Source organism: Sturnira hondurensis, unplaced genomic scaffold (assembly GCF_014824575.4).
Source record: "Sturnira hondurensis isolate 20B ecotype Veracruz unplaced genomic scaffold, ASM1482457v3 Scaffold0009733, whole genome shotgun sequence".
NCBI classification, from domain to species: domain Eukaryota; kingdom Metazoa; phylum Chordata; class Mammalia; order Chiroptera; family Phyllostomidae; genus Sturnira; species Sturnira hondurensis.
In genome coordinates this window covers 5374158-5390236 of record NW_028082364.1, presented here as the reverse complement: position 1 = coordinate 5390236, position 16079 = coordinate 5374158, and the positions used below count along the sequence as shown (strand labels likewise).

Sequence of the window (16079 nt, the reverse complement as noted above, 5' to 3'; positions counted from 1 at the left end):
GAAACTTCTTTGTGTATATTGTATTTCACAATGGGAACGTTAGGGGAAACGAGTTGGGGGAGAGAAAGTGGTTGGTTGCCTGTGTGAAACAGTTGCTGAGAATCAGATGATTATTGCTTTTAATTCTTTCTGTAGTTTGATTTTGAACCATTTTCCTGCTTTAATTTGATAAAAATTATATGAAAATCAATAAATAAGAACTAAAGATACCCTTATACTTGCTACGGGTCCTCTCCAGTTCTAAGGTTCTATCTTTAAGTTACCCACTCAACATTCTTCTTCATCTCTAAGAAAATCTAAGAAAAGCAAAGTTTTCTTTGCTTTCCTGGGAGAAATCATGTGCTTTGGAGGAGGTAAACTCCAGACCCTGGTTTCCCATTAATAGTCAATAATATCAGCATTTTCCGAACTTACAGAATACAAAGTTGTGCATCGAGATTGTTTTACAACAGAATGTTCTGGTATTTATAAATGGGCAACGATATTGCAAATGCAAAAAATTCCAAAATCCAAGAATAAGTTTAGGTCTCTCACTTGATGTAACAGTAAGGTGACTTATAAACTGTGACTTCAAGTTCTTTACTACGTTTCTTTCAAATATTTTTTAAAGCATTTTGAACTACAACAGCCAAGTGTCTTATTCTTCTTTTATCACAACTAGGTTCCTTCATTTTCACATTGGCAATCAAAAGAAAATGTGATTTATTTTATACCTAATTTAGTTAGAATGTCAATCTTGTAGTTAAGCCAATTAGTAGTGGTGCTTTAAAAGCAAGATTTCTCATGCACACACAGTGGCTGGAAGCTGCAGTGAGCGAACCTGATAATAGGGTTTCCACCTCTGACCAGTTTCTCTGCAGTCACTCAGCCCTCTCGTCTGGGCTTCGTAACAGGCCGCTTAGGCACGAACCTGGCTTCCCCATTTAGTGAATCAGTAACCTTGTAAACTGCTTAATCTCCTGGGCCTCAGAATTCCTCCATTTGTAAAATGAGAACACAGTCGCTGTAAAATTTAATCATGTTAAGTGTGTATAAAGTTTTTAGCACAGTGTCTGGTGTACAGCAAGTGTCATAGTGCGGCCATCATTATTATCTGAGAGGCAAAAAGAGCTATTCTTACAAGGCGGTGTTGGCAATTAAATAAAGAGCTTTACCACAAGTACACAGTAGATGATGTAGCGTTTACTAATAATAAGTTGATAACACATGAAAACAAGAGGGAGGACTGTATTTCTCCCTTACAACCTACTTGTCACTAGTATTGTAACTTCACAGTAGCGCTCCCTTCCTTCTATAAAAGAAACTTCATCTTCCCTTGGAAGTAGCAAGACGCTATTCACTTCTTGGCCATTCACTTCTTGACCTGACAACTGAAGAGAATAGCTTAAAAAGCAAAGTTCAGAAATTGTGATGCCACTCAAGAAAGATTAAGTCAGTTCTTACCTCTTCTCTTTATCGTAACAGTTATAGGTATGTTAATGACTACAGTTTATAGTCAAATATCAGTTAATGTTTCCAAATAAAACTAAAAATTAGCACATATTTTTTTCACTCCGTAACTCTGGAGAATCTTCAGTAGAAGTACTATGTTGTAAAAATTTAAGAAAATTAGATGACAGTTCTGCTATGTTCTCTTCCACTCCCACAACTGTCCTTCTTTCCATGGATGAACCGACACATGAGAAGGACTTCACATGGGAGTCGTCTTTTCCCTGTGCCCTTGACCGTGCCCCACTCACAGCTGCGTTTCCAGCGTCTCGGAGTTGATACGCAAAGTGGCTCCAAACGCATCCCTCACTGACAGAGACTGGGGTGTAAATCACAACCGTATGTAACCTGAGTCAGGTAAAATGGCTTGAGTGACAACAGTCAGTATCATCAGGGTTCTCCTCAGGTATAAAGTATGGCCTGCCCTGGCTGGTGTAGCTCAGTGGATTGAGCTTGGGCCTTGAACCACACGTTTGTGGTTCGATGTGACCTGACTCAACCCAGTCAGGGCACATGCCTGGGTTGCAGGCCAGTTCCCAGCAGGGGACTCACGAGAGGCAACCATACACTGATATTTCTCTCCTTCTCTCCTTCCCTTCCTCTCTAAAAGACAAATAAATAAAATCTTTAAAAAAAATAAAGTATGGCCTGTCAGAGAAAATTTGGAAAACAACAAACAAAAAGTAAAGAATCATCCATGGTTCCCTCATGCAATTTTCTGCCTTTCAGAACTGCACCTTTGCTTCCTACGACCAGAGACTGATGGGTCCAACAGTCACTTTCTTCTCATCCTCCTATTCATATTTCTCCTCCATTTTTACTTCCGCACGCTCCTAGTAGCATCCTGCACGGTCCAGGGGTTCTGCAGTGCTCTTGCTGTCCAAAGCAAGCTCCATAAATATGCCTGTCACTTCTGCAAACAGAGTCTGAGGCAATAAAAGATGTTTCAGATTTAATGAGTTAATGAACACCACAGGGAAAGGTGGGCAAAGGAGAGTCAAGCACAGGCTGGGAGAAGCTGACATGCCCATCATGGCAGCCCCCACAAGGCTTCTTCCTAGCAGATTTTTCAAGTGTCTACACATAATTTTTGCTTCTCATTCAAATTCTAGTTTCTCATCTTAACCAGTATTTGGATATCCATTAGTGTATTTAAATATACTAATATTTAATCAGTATTAAATTAACACAACAAAAGTGAATAATGGCTATTTCGAAACAGTTAAGTTTAAGGTCATTCATTTTTGCTTCCTGATATTTTTCTAATTTTTTATACTGGTATTGGTGTAAATTGGTATTAGTTATATTAGCACTTAAAAATTAAAATATATTAGCCCTGGCTGGTGTGGCTCAGTGGACTGAGTACCCGCCTGGGAACCAAAGGGTTGCTGGTTCAATTCCCAGTCAGGGCACATGCCTGGGTTGCAAGCCAGGTCCCCAGTAGGGGGCATGCGAGAGGCGACCACACATTGATGTTCCTCTCCCTTTCTCCTTCCCTTCCCTTCCCCTCTTTCTAAAAATAATAAATAAAATCTTTAAAAAAATTAAAATACATGAAAAGAATTCAACAAATATTCACTGTGGATTTGTGGTGGGTGTAAACAATGTGTTTTACATCATGGTGAATAATACAAAGAAAATCCAACTTGGATCTTGCTTCAAAAAACATGGAGTCCCATCAATGGAGAAAATACGCATACAATTAAGTACATTAAGAAGCAGAAGACCGTCAGTGCAGCAGAAAGACTATTCCAGTAGGGGAAAAACAGGCAGCCGGGACACACCCGGCAGAGGCGGCAGTGTTTCAGCTGAACTGAAGGCAGTGCCAGCTCCAGGCTCAGCCTCTAGGAGAGGCAGCAGCTTCAACCTCAGGCTCTCGAAGCCCAGAGCTACCACGTAAGAAGTCCACACACACTGTGGGAGAGATCACATGGAAAGCCCCGACCCAGTACTCAGTACCCGGACAGGGCAAGGCCAGCTGAGCCCCGCCTCCCAGCAGCCTGACAAGGCTTGGAAGCCAAGAAGCCATTTTGTAAGTGGGACCTCCAGCCCTGGTCACCCTGTGGGAGCGCATGAGAATCAGAAAAAAAGTGCCAAGGGGAGTCCTTCCCAATCTCCTGACTCACAAAATTGTCCACAACTAAAACTGCTGTGTTGCACTAAGTGTGGGGGTGGTTTGCTATTATCAATAGCTAGCTGATGCAGAGCTCCGATTTTATTTTCCATTCAATAGGAAGCAATGCAGAGTTGTGCTTTAGGAAAATCAACCTAGCTGCAATACATAAGACAGACTGTAGAAGACATCTAGTGGCAGGACCCCCAGAGATAAGGGCTAGCGAAGTCTGCACTAGAGCTAACAGTAAGCAGGGGAGGAAAAAGATACACAATACTGACTACAAAATTAGGTTCAATGGGATTTTTGTATGTAATCAGTCATCAGGGCAACAGAAAGAAGGGAGTCAAAGGTGACCTAGATGTTGAAATCAGGTGACTGAGGATGATGATACTATTAAGAACAAGGCAGGTGAGGAACTCAGAATAAGAAAGTGCAGTGAGTATCAAACACATTGACAAAAATGAAAGAACTAAGGTAAAACACCATTCATAATTAAGGCAAAAGATTTACAAGACCTGAAGAGAAACCAGAGTATACCACCATGCATAATTAGATATAATTATGCAAACAATTAGTGTGGAGTGTAAAAGAGCTCTAAAAATCCTGTAATTAGTTTTTTTTTTTATAATAGAAGAGGTTTTAATCCAAAAATTAAACTCAGAATCTTCTCTGGGTAGGCTAAAGAGTTTAACGTATAACATTAAGATTTCCCTTAACTGTCAACTGAACACTGGTTCAGAAAGCAGGACAACTCAGTAAAACACATTCTGGACTACAAGGTGGTGGTGGGGGATGGGAATCAATGTTTTCAAGGTCCTTTGATTAGAGTTGAATACTAGGTGAGTCCATGACACCCTGTCCCTCCCACCTGAAAAACTGCCTACAGTGTTCTACCCCACCATGTTTTTTTGTTTTTTGTTTTTTAAGATTTTATTCATTTATTGGGCCCTGGCTGGTGTAGCTCAGTGGATTGAGCGCTGGCCTGTGAACCAGAGGATCACAGTTCAATTCCCAGTCAGGGCACATGCCTGGGTTGCAGGCTGGTTCCCTGCAGGAAACTCCCAGCAGGGGATGCACGAAAGGCAACCATACAATTGATGTTTCTCTCCCTCTCCTTCCCCTCTAAAGATAAATAAATAAATAATTTTTTTTAAAAAAAGGATTTTATTCATTTATCTTCAGAGGGGAAGAAAAGGAGAGAGGGAGAGAAATATCAATGTATGGTTACCTCTTGTGTGCCCCCTGCTGGGACCTGGCCTGCAACCCAGGCATGTGCCCTGACTGGGAATTGAAATTTGATCCTCTGGTTCACAGGCCCGCACTCAGTGCACTGAGCTACACCAGCCAGGGCTGCCCTGCCATGTTTTAACACAGCCCCAGAGTCTGTTTCTCTGAACTACAAATCTCACCCCAGTGGAAATGAGCCTGTGACACCAGGACCCCTGCTGGCACAGCCAGCCTCACCTCCTGCCTCTGGCCAGTTCACCATTCCCACCCACAACGGCTGTTTCTGGAACACGGCATGCTCCTTCCTTCCACTTCTGGCTCTTTTCTCTGGCTGGGTTATCCTTCACTGCCTGACCAGGACCAAATGAACTCAATCATCCTTCGCTCCGTCTTGAATGTCACTTCCTCAGACAGAGGCCTTTCCTGACCACCTCCAGTGTTTAGTCACACGTCTCTCACTCCTTCCACGGACTTGGCAAAACAGTCTGTACAATTACTCGGGCAGCTGTGTTTAATGTCCCCCTCCTCCGTAGAACAAGTTCCATGAAGATGGGGCCCCACGTCTTATTCATTTCCCCTGAGCCAAGGACATGCACGTGGCCCAGCACAAAGTTAATGCTCTCTACGGGGTTTTTTGCATAAATATTCACAGTACTAGAGCAGGGTGATTAGGAACATGAAATCTGGAAGCAAACTGAGTTCATGTTCTAGCTCAGGCCCTTGTTATCTTTGTGATTAGGTATGCTATTTTGTAGTACATTTTCTTCCTTTTATTTTTTTTAAAAGATTTTATTTATTTATTTTTAAAGGGGAAAGGAAGGAGAGAGGGAGAAACATCAATGTATGGTTGCTTCTGGTGTGTCCCCTGCCGGGAACTGGCCTGGAACCCAGGCATGTGCCCTGACTGGGAATCGCATCGCGATAGTCTGGTTCGCAGGCTCGCACTCAATCCACTGAGCTACACCAGCCAGGGCCCATTTTCTTCCTTTTAAAAAATACCAAAACCTACGTCACCGAGGATTAAGAGTTAGCCTGTGGAAAACGCCTAGAACAGTGTCTGGCACACAGCGTCACGTTCTGTGCTATCACTGTCTTATCAGCAATAAAGACAAAACAGCTCGGGGAGGTAGGTGTGCGATCAGTTAGGAAGTCTGCGAAAATCTGCACAGCCTAGAACAGAGCACACACTCATTAATTAAAGAGTAGCCAGCGGCGGTAACGGACACAGATTCTTTCGGCCATCCCAGTTCAGAAACTTTGTCTTCTCGACTCCCATCCCCACTTCGCCGACTCCGGGCTGCAGGGCTCCCTCCCCGGCTGCTGCCAGCCCTCGAGGGAAAAATCGAAAGCCTGAGTCTGCAGCTACTTCCTCAAGTCCAACCCCTCCCCACCCCCGGCCTCGAGCACTCGCTCAGACGCAAACAGAGCCGTGCGGGGTCCGCCCTTTAGTCTCCCCCGCCCTCCCCGCGCGGGGAACGGTCTCCATCCGACAGCAGCGTACCTGGGGCGCTCCCTCTGGGGAACCTGTCCCCGCGCACTGCGGTGGTCCGCCGGTGCGCGCAAGGAGCGGCCCTACAAACTGAACCGGGCCCCGCGGGCACTCCGGGCGGCACGTCCCTGCCCTGAAGCGGCCCTAAGTTTGGGACCCACGTGGCGCAGCGCTCGGGCCCCAGGCGCGGGGGAGGGTCGCAGTCTTTCGCTGCCCGGCACCGCGGAACGTGCGTGGGGACCGCCGCGTCGGCGCCGCAGGGGCTCGCGCGCACCTGCACTGGCCCCGGAGTGGAGTCGGCGGCCGCAGGGCTGCGGCCCGTCAGCCCCCGGGCCGGGGCCGCCGGAGTTCAAAGTCACAGCGCATCGCCCCCTGAGCTGACGCCGCCTCCCAGGAGGCGTCGTCCAGCAAACTCGGACTTTCGGCGCTTTCGCCCTCGCGCTGCAGGCGGCCGGACCGGCCCGCGAAACTTCCCGAAGTGCGGGCAGCGGGGGAGGGTCGGCCGGCCGCGCGCGCCTTTGTCGCGCCCGCCTCCCGGCCGGCCCTGCTGCTCCGGCCGGCCGGCCGGCAGGCGCCCCGCGCCCCCGCCGCCCCTCACGGCCGAGGCCCCCGCCCCGACCCCGGACTGAGGGAGGCGCCGGGCGGAGACGCCACTCGCCTCCCGGAGGAGCGGGGCGCGCCCCGCGGCCGACACTTACTCGCCACTCAACTCTCCAGCTCGCGAGCCGGGCTTAGAGGCTTCTGTCGCCTTCTGCCGCCGGGGCTTTTAGTCTCCAGAAGCCGTGGCCAACAGCTCGGTCGCCGCCGCTGAGGCCCCAGCTGCGCTCCTTCCGGCCCTGCCGCGGCGTCACCTCGCGCCTGCGCACAGCGCCCCCTCCCGACTAATGACAGGAAGAACCATAGAGGCTCGCCGGGGGCCCGGGAGGAGGGGCTTGGGGACTGAGACCATAGAGAGGAACGCCCGGCCGCGGCTCCATCCTGCTCCCGGCACGCTGAGCCTTGACTCCCCCCCTGGGCGGGAGGACGACAGGAGCTGAGACCCCCTCAGCCCCGAGGGGTGTCCCTGGCGCCCTGGAGTTGAAAAGGGCGTGGGGGCAGGTGGCCGTGGGAAGTCACTGGGTAGGCACCTATTTGCACCCGTTGCCCTCGGCCAAGTCACTCATTCATTCAGCGCATATTTTCTAAGGGTTTCCTGTGTGCAGGCCCAGTTCTAGGCATTGGGGATGCGAAGGTAAAGAGGTCCCTGGTCTAATGATGCTTCTGTTTTAGCTGGCAAGTCAATAACTAGCGAATTAAGTAATTAAAATACTGGCTCGGGCAGAGTGTGTTTAGGGGGGAAAACACGGTAAAAATAAAGCAGGGAAAAGGATAGAGAGTGACGGTGACCTTAGAAGGTCTTAATAAGGAATTTGGATTTTATTCTAAGTGTGATGGAAGCTGCTAGAGAATTGGGAGCAGGGATGTGAGTCTATCTGCTTATGTTGTGCAGAAACACTCTGGTGGCTGTTTAGAGAGTAGACTATGAAGCGGTAAGATCAGACAGAAGCAGGAAAGTCCGTTAGGAAGCTATTGCAAGCGTCTAAACAAGAAGTAGTGGCGATTTGGGCTAGTATGGTCAGGGAAGGGGTAGTGAGAAATAATCAGAGTAGGATTTTTTTTAAGGTAGAAGAGAGAGATTCACAATTGGACTGGGTGTGGGGTGAGAGAGAAAGGAAGGAGTCAAGGGTAACTACAAGGTTTTTGGCTGGTGCAACTGGGTCCATAGTGGCTCCATTCACAAATGTGGGGAGAAATTGGGGGAGCTGTGAACACATTTGGACATATTAAATTGCCAACAAGCCTTATGTGACTCTAATTGCCTATGACTCTAGCATGACTCTAATTGCCTATGACATCAATAGGCAATTAGAGTCATGCCTCACTTAAGGGAGGGGGTATGCTCTGAGAAATGCATCTTTAGGCGATTTCATCGTTGTGTGAGCTTCACAGGGTGCACTCACACAAACCGGGATGGTACAGCCTGCTACACATACATTAGGCTGTGTGGCAGATAGCCTGTTGCTCCTAGGCTATAAGCCTGTACAGCATGTCACTGCACTGAATGCTGTAGGCAACTGCGACACAATGGTAAGTATTTACGGGTCTAAACATATCTACACCTAGAAAAGGTTCAGTAAAGATAGGTATGAAAGATTAAAAAATGGGCCCTGGCTGGGGTAGCTCAGTGGATTGAGCATAGGCCTGTGAAGCAAAGGGTCGCCGGTTCGATTCCCAGTCTGGGCACATGCCTGGGTTGTAGGCCAGGTCCCCAGTAGGGGGCATGTGAGAGGCAACCGCACATTGATGTTTCTCTCTCACTCTTTCTCCTTTCCTTCCCCTAAAAAAAAAAAAGATTAAAAATGGCTCACATGTATAGGGCACTGCTGACCCTGCTCTATCCTATGAAGATACCCCAGGTGAGCCCACCCCCACCCTCTCAATGAACAACAGAACAGGGGAGCTGAAAAGGGAACAGCCTTTCCAGAATTCAGACGTTTGAGCAATCCTGCCACAACATTTGTCTGACCTGCTTATTGCCCACCAGTTATATTTTTCCTTAGCCTGATACATTTTTTGTTAAAACATTTATTTTAAAAGAAAATGCCATGTCACACTACATAAAGAGAATACAACTCTCACTTTCCAAAAGCAGAAAGTAACCATCAAAACAGATTCCATGAAATAGCCCTGGCTCGTGTAGCTCAGTGGATTGAGCGTGGGCTGTGAATCAAGGGGTCACAGGTTCGATTCCCAGCCTTGGTTGTGGGCCAGGTTCCCAGTAGGGGGCATGTGAGAAGCAACCACATAATGATGTTTCTCTCCCTCTCTTTCTCTCTCTCTTCTCTCCTCTCTAAAAATAAATAAATAAAATCAAAAAACCTCCAACAGATTCCATGAAATATTCCTGAATTGTCATTAAACAAACTGATGAGTTGCAATAAAAATTAAACTGAGGAAATGACATCTCAAGTGAAGGTGTGTGATGTGATGTGTATAACTGAAAACAAGCCCCATTAAGAGCAGGATGGGATCATTCTTAATCAATCAGAAGTAAAGGGGTATTTGGTTCCTGGTTTTAGTTTCAAGTGAAAATGAGCCCTGGCTGGTGTAGCTCAGTGGATTGAGCACGGGCCTGCGAACCAAAGGATCGTGGTTCGATTCCCAGTCAGGGCACATGCCTGGGTTGCAGGCCAGTTCCCAGCAGGGGACACACAAGAGGCAACCATACATTGACATTTCTCTCCCTCTCTCCTTCCCTTCCCCTCTAAAAATAAATGAATAAAATCTTTTAAAAAATGAACTGCTGCGTCAATAGGAGCAGCCGCTTTTTTTTGTTGTTGTTTGCTTTTCAGCATCAAGAAGCAAAAAAGGGCAAAACCTACCTCCCCGCAGATGAAACTGGATCCACGAGTGATGCTTTGCTATTGTTCTGGGACGAAACACGGAAGTTCCATCTACGGAACTCCGTGTCATCTGTCCTGACCTCCCCCCCTGGTGGCACAGCCGAGGTGTCAACCACACACAGCACCCTGAGCCTTTCTGATGAGTCACAGCAGCGCTGCTGCCTTTATTGCACTTTCTGGCTCCAACGAGCAGAGTGTGCCTGTGACCTGCACATCTTTTGTGCTGGCAGAGGACTGCTGTTTCCACAGTCTGTGCGGCATCACTGTTCCCGAGAGCTCACCCGAGGCATTGCCATCAGCTCTATCTAGATGAAGCAGCGCTGGTCTGGCCATGGGGGAAATTATTCCTGAACTCTGCCTGCTTTCAGAAGTAGTAATTTCCTGCTATTCTGGGCCACTGTTTTTTTTTTTTTTAAATCAATGTTGTTGCAGTGTAATTTATATGCAATACAATGCACCCAATTTAAGTGTACATTTCTATCAGTTTGGGCAGATTTATATACCCATGCATCCTCCAGCATAATCAAGTCAAGGATCATTTTCATCACTCCAAAATATTCCCTTGTGCTCCTTCCTGGTGGATCTACCACCCCCATCCCTGGTGCTAGGCAACCGATTATCTGTTTTCTGTCACTGTAGATTAGAATTGCTTTTTCTGTAGTTTCAGATAAATGAGATCATAAAGCATGTACTCTTGTGTCTGCTTTCTTTTGCTCAACATATGGGGTTTTTTTTCCAGGTATTTTTACTGTGGTGAAATACACATAAAATGCATCATCTTAACCATTCTTAAGTATATTAAAATACATTCATAATGTTTTTGCAACCGTCATCACCATCCATCTCCATAACATTTTCCATCTTGCAAATCTGAAATTCTATACCTATTAAACTATAATTCTATTTCTCCCCCAGCTTCTGGTACCCACCATTCTACTTTCTGCTTGTAGGAATTTGACTCCTCCAGGTATCTCTTGTAAGTGGGGTTATACGGTATGTGTCCCTTTGTGACCGGCTTATTTCCCTGAGCATAATGTCCTCTAGGTTCATTTATGTTGTAGCCTGTGCCGGAATCCTCTTGCTTTTCAAGGCTCAATAATATTCCATGGAATGGATGCACCAGGTTTTGCTCACGCATTCATTTGTTGAGGGACACTTGGGTTGCTTCTAGTCTTTAGCTGTCATGAACAATGTCGCTGACATTGTTGTCAGCGGACCCGGCTGTACAAATCGCTCTCCCAGCCCCTGCTTCCATTTTTTTGGGTGTACACCTGGGAATGAAGTTGCTGAAAATATGGTAATTTTATTTTTAACTTTTGAGGAACTGTCATATGTCATTTTCTACCTTTTGACATTCCCACCATCGGTGCACAAAGGTTCCAGTTTTTCTATATCCTTGCTAATTCTTGTTACTTTTTGTTTTCTTTTTTAATAGTAGCCATCAAAATGGGTATGAGGTGGTATCTCATTGTACTTTTGATTTACATTTCTCTAACAATCTTCAGCATCTTTTCATGTGTTTATTGGTAATTTGTATATTTTCTTTAAAGAAATGTCTATTTAATCGCGTGGCCATTTTTGAATGGAGTCATATGTTTCTTTGTTGCTGAGTTTTAGGAGTTCTCCATATTTTGATATTAATCCCTTATTGGATAGATGATTTCCTAATATTTTCTCCCATTCTAGGGATTGCATTTTTATTCTGTTGATATTGGTTTTTGATATATTATTTTCTTATTTTCACGAAGTCCAATTCACCTGTTTTTTTTGTTGCTGTTGCCTGTGCCTTTGGTATCATCGCCAAATCCAGTGTCATAAAGGTTTTGCTCTATGTTTTCTTCTGAGAGCTTTATAGTTTCAGATCTTCCATTTAGGTCTTTGATTCACTGCAAGTTTATTTTTGTACGTGGAGTTAGTGAAGGGTCCAACCTCACCCTTTGGCATGTGGCTACCATCTTCCCAGGACCACTTGTCCAAAGGCTGTCTTTTGAAAGGGTCCCCATGGAATGGTGCCCTCATTAAAGTCTGGCGCCTTCCCAGACAGCGCAGTAACCCACCGAGCCAGTGGGCAGCTAGAGACCACTGTCATCAATTCTTTCCAACTCTGTGTGCCGTGAGGCCACACTGCTAGCTTGAAGGAGGCCATGGTGGGAGCGTTTACGCCATAGAAATCAACAAATGCTACGCACATGCGCTCTCCCCAGAGAGCCAGTCCTTAAAATTGTCCCGGTACCCCATTAAATCAGGGGCCTCTGTTGCAAGGCAGTGATTTATCTCCCAACCATTTCTCTGATTTCCAGATTTTTTCCCCCTTACCACTTGTTAATATCTGATCCATTTCCCAGCTCTGTGTGAATTTTTCCGTTCCGGCTTCGGGTCAGGATTGCTCTAACATTATCATAAGTTTCTTGATCATCGTCATTAGTGAAGTAGAATTTCTAGGGCTGAGATCACTAAAAATAGTCTCCAGACCTAGATTTGAAATTTGAAAATTATCATGTAAGTGAACCACTTAAAGTAGGTAAGATTTACAGTTGCATTTGATGATAAGCCTGGTAAGGAATGTGTTATTGGTGAAATATTGAGGTATGAGGCACTGAAAGCTGTATGTGGACTAGAACTAAGTATCACTTCCACTTGAGTGTTATAACGTATTTGTGGCAATAATGTACTGAACACAGTTCCAAATACATTTGCAGCTCTAAGTCTTATTTACCTTGAACTCTACGTGTTTCTGTTGACAGTGGAGAACTCAGTCTCTTACTCAAACTTGTTAAGGTTGCCTTGGCTGGTGTGGCTCAGTGGATCGAGCACAGGACCGCGAAGCAAAGGGTCGCGGTTCGATTCCCAAGCAGGGCTCATGCCTGGGCTTTGGGCCAGGTTCCTAGTAGGAGGTGTGCAAGAGGCAACCATACATTGATATTTCTCTCCCTCTCTTTATCTTTCCCTTCTTCTCTCTCTAAAAATAAATAAATAAAATATTTTAAAAATTACTAAGATCTATAATGTCACCAGTAGGATGAAAAGCTAGCGACCATTCCCACAGAAAACAGGGCACTGGAACTAATAAGCCTTGAAACCGTGGGAGTGCCTTAAAGCACTTTATTATCACTCATGACCCTGTGAGTTGACCGGGCTCAGCTGGGCCGTTCTGCTCTTCACGCTGTCACCCGGGACTGCATCCTCTGCATGGAAATGGCTAAGATGCTCACGTGCTTGGCTCACAGTTGGTGCTGGCTGATGGCTGGAAGCCGTACACCAGAGCGGTGGCACAGAGAGGCTTGGTTCTTCTCCCTGTGGCCTTCCATGTGGGCTGGGATTCTTAAAAAAATATGGCTGGATTCCCTGATGGAGCGTCCCAAGAGCAAGGCTTCTAAGAGGGAAGAAGCAGAAGCTGCCAGGACCAGGACCCTAGCTTGGAATTCTCAGAACAGCACTAGCCCTGCATTCAACTGGGGAAGCGAAGTCCAAGTGCGTTCCAATGTCCTGGCATTGTCTGGGGAACAGATGAGACCACAAATGCACAGCAGACTCCAAGAGAGGGGTGTCAAACTCATTATCACTGGGGGCACATCAGCCTCGCAGTTGCCTTCAAAGGGCTGTAATAATTTTAGGACTGTATAAATGTAAGCACTCCTTAACAATTAAGGAGTTGAAGTTACCTTCGGCCCTTGGAAGGCAACCCAGAGGCTGATGTGGCTCCTGGTGACAACGAGTCTGACACCCCTGCTCTAAGGAGTCCACAATGTACGTTGTAATCTCAAGGGTAACCACCACAGAATAATGAAATTACACTTGTTAATAGAGAGGAACTAACATAATTAAAATACCGGGTCCAACCTTAAAGCGGCACTGTTTGAAATGAATGATAAAAGCCGGTTGAAAAATCCCACATTTGGAAACAAAATAGCATATTACTAAACAACCCGAGTTAAAACGGAAGCTACAAAGGAAACCGAGCAAGATTTAGAGCAGCAGAAGGCTATGAAAACCTCTTCATGTCAACACACCACAGAAGAAGCACATGATGGCAACTGATCAGTTTGAACGCACTTATTAAGAAACAAAGAAAGTCTAAATATGGAACTCAAGAGGCAAGCCCAAAGAACCAGAAGAAGGGAAACAATAAAGATAAGCTCAACTCAGGAACCAATCAGATAGATGTTAGAGGGAAAAGAAGCGAAGCGGAGTCTGTGAGTCTTTGATTTCTTGAAAGCAGTGAAGGAGATGGATACACCTCGGCTCAAGAGGACAAAAGTTAAGGTTGAAATAAATTACAAATCCAATGAAAGTTTTATATCTATATTCTTACACACAAGAGTATAATCAATGACCGTATGACACCAACCTTGAAAATTTACAAAACATGGTATCTTGGTCTGTGTTCTTCCCAAAGACTCCAAGGCGAGGATTAAAATGTATGTGGTGTTTTGGGGACACGATCGTCAGTGCTACCCAGGGGGAAGCCAAGAAGGGAGACAGGAAAGGACGCGAACAAAGTGTGTTGTCAAGCCAGTTTCCGTTGAAGCTTCATCCCACCGGGGACTCTGGGAGACAGGCAGACACGTATCTAAGTTAGCCCACCCACGAGCCGAGGAGGCTGTGGTTTTAATTCACTGACTCACCATCTGTCTTTGCTTGTGGGCTGTCTCCAGGGCCATCTTCCCCCTGGCACCTCTGGCTGGCCCCAGGTATGGTCCAAGGACGCCCCCAGGAGCCGGCCAAAGAAGCTCCCGGCTCCGGAGCTGCCTGTGTTCACAGGAAGCGGCCTTTGGAGGGTCAGTGAATACGGAGGTGTCCCTGGTGAGGCACAGGCAGCTTCTCCCCCAGGTCACACTTGCTTTCCCGTCACCCCCGTGTGCCCCATTCATTCTGCCTCGACACTGATTCTTCAAAGGGGTGGCTGGTCCTGATTTATTTCAAAAACAAACAAACAAACAAATCCCTTAAAACAGGACTACTGGGATAAGTCACAATGCCCCCTGCTGCAACTGGTCCTTCAGTCTGTGCTGCGGTTGACGAGTGTAGCCTCTCTCTGCCCCCACCCCATCCCTTGTAATCAGCCAGCCCTGCTGTCTATCTATGTGGATTGCTGCTGGGTAGGGCGACCTCCCTCTCTGAGAAGTCTGCCCCCCTCCGCCCCCTGTTACCAAACACCCGGTTAGGCCTTTTTTCTTGCCCCATTCTGACTGTCACTAGGCACGGAAGCCCTGAGGCATGATTTGGGGGATCTCTGGAGTTCCCGACACCCCTGCTCCTTCCGCTCTCTGGGGCCTGTTAGCCCACCGATGGAGCACCTCCTTTCTTTGCCTGCGGCTCTATCTATCGGCATAAGGGGGCCCAAATGACCCGGTGGCAGTCCTAACTTTCCGCTAAGTGGAATCTGTACTGTGTGCCCCCGTACCAACACCTCCGCTGCCTGTCTCCACTGCCTGTGCCCCTAGCAGTGCGGGACACGGCTTCCGCTCTGATGTCTGCCCATGAACCAGCAGCCGAAATGGATGCTGCCAGGCTTATCCTATTCGAATCAACGCCCGTCATAAACAGTCCAAATGAAGAATGTGCTCAAGGAGATGGAGGCCACAATGACGTGTTCCGGTGTGTTTTTGTTTCTGTTTTCCTCTGAGGGGTTGAGCTACGTGAGCGCTCTTGCCCCTGGGCTGCGAATGACGGGACTCTGAGGTTCTGGGTTGCTATGGGGATGGGATTACATGATTCACATGCACAGCATGTCCCGTTGCTAAGGTGATCACAGGCGTCTTCACCCCTCTATCTGGGCCGGCTTTGTCACAGATATTAACCACGGGGTAAAATGAGCTTGGGGCTTCGGGGCCGAGAGAGAGAGAAGAAAGGAAAATCAGCTCTGAGGAAGGTTCGGGCGGAAGTGAACAATTCCACTTGCTGGTTGACCTGGGTGGTGACTCATGGATGGAGTGGTTACTGGTGTCCTCAGAAAGCTGGTTGCAGGGTAGGAGTCAGACACTGCCATTTCACAGGCACCTGGTGGGATCCTGGCTAGCTGGCGTGCCAGGAGCTGCTGGCGAGCAGAGAGAGCTGGAGGGCTTGAATGCCCCAGAAGGTGTCACAGTCTTCTAGACCCGGGGTTCAAGGACAGGAAGGAGACTGAGTAAAGGGGGCCTGAGGGAAGTTTCGAGATGATGGACAACTGCATATCCTAATTGGCTTTACTCACGTGGGTGTATGCATTTGTCCAACCTCACCAAATTGCAGGTTATGGAATTAACCATATGGGCTGGAATTAATATATGGGCTGTCCATTCACATAACATGTACATTTTATCTCAACAAAAGCAAC

The 16079-nt window shown here is 46.9% G+C and overlaps 1 protein-coding gene across 3 annotated transcripts in view; it reads right to left on the bottom strand.

Moving 5' to 3' along the window:
- The window catches only part of RNF216 (ring finger protein 216), a 118444-nt gene extending 111290 nt beyond the window's left edge, over positions 1-7154 (bottom strand). For 2 of the 3 annotated variants that reach the window (XM_037057882.1, XM_037057884.1), the window contains exon 1: positions 7019-7154. The gene's annotated coding sequence lies outside the window, so the exon portion shown is untranslated. Of the gene's footprint in view, positions 1-1249; positions 1269-7018 lie in introns of those variants that run through there. The other variant, XM_037057883.1, reaches the window with a different exon arrangement.
- Positions 7155-16079: the final 8925 nt, after the last annotated feature.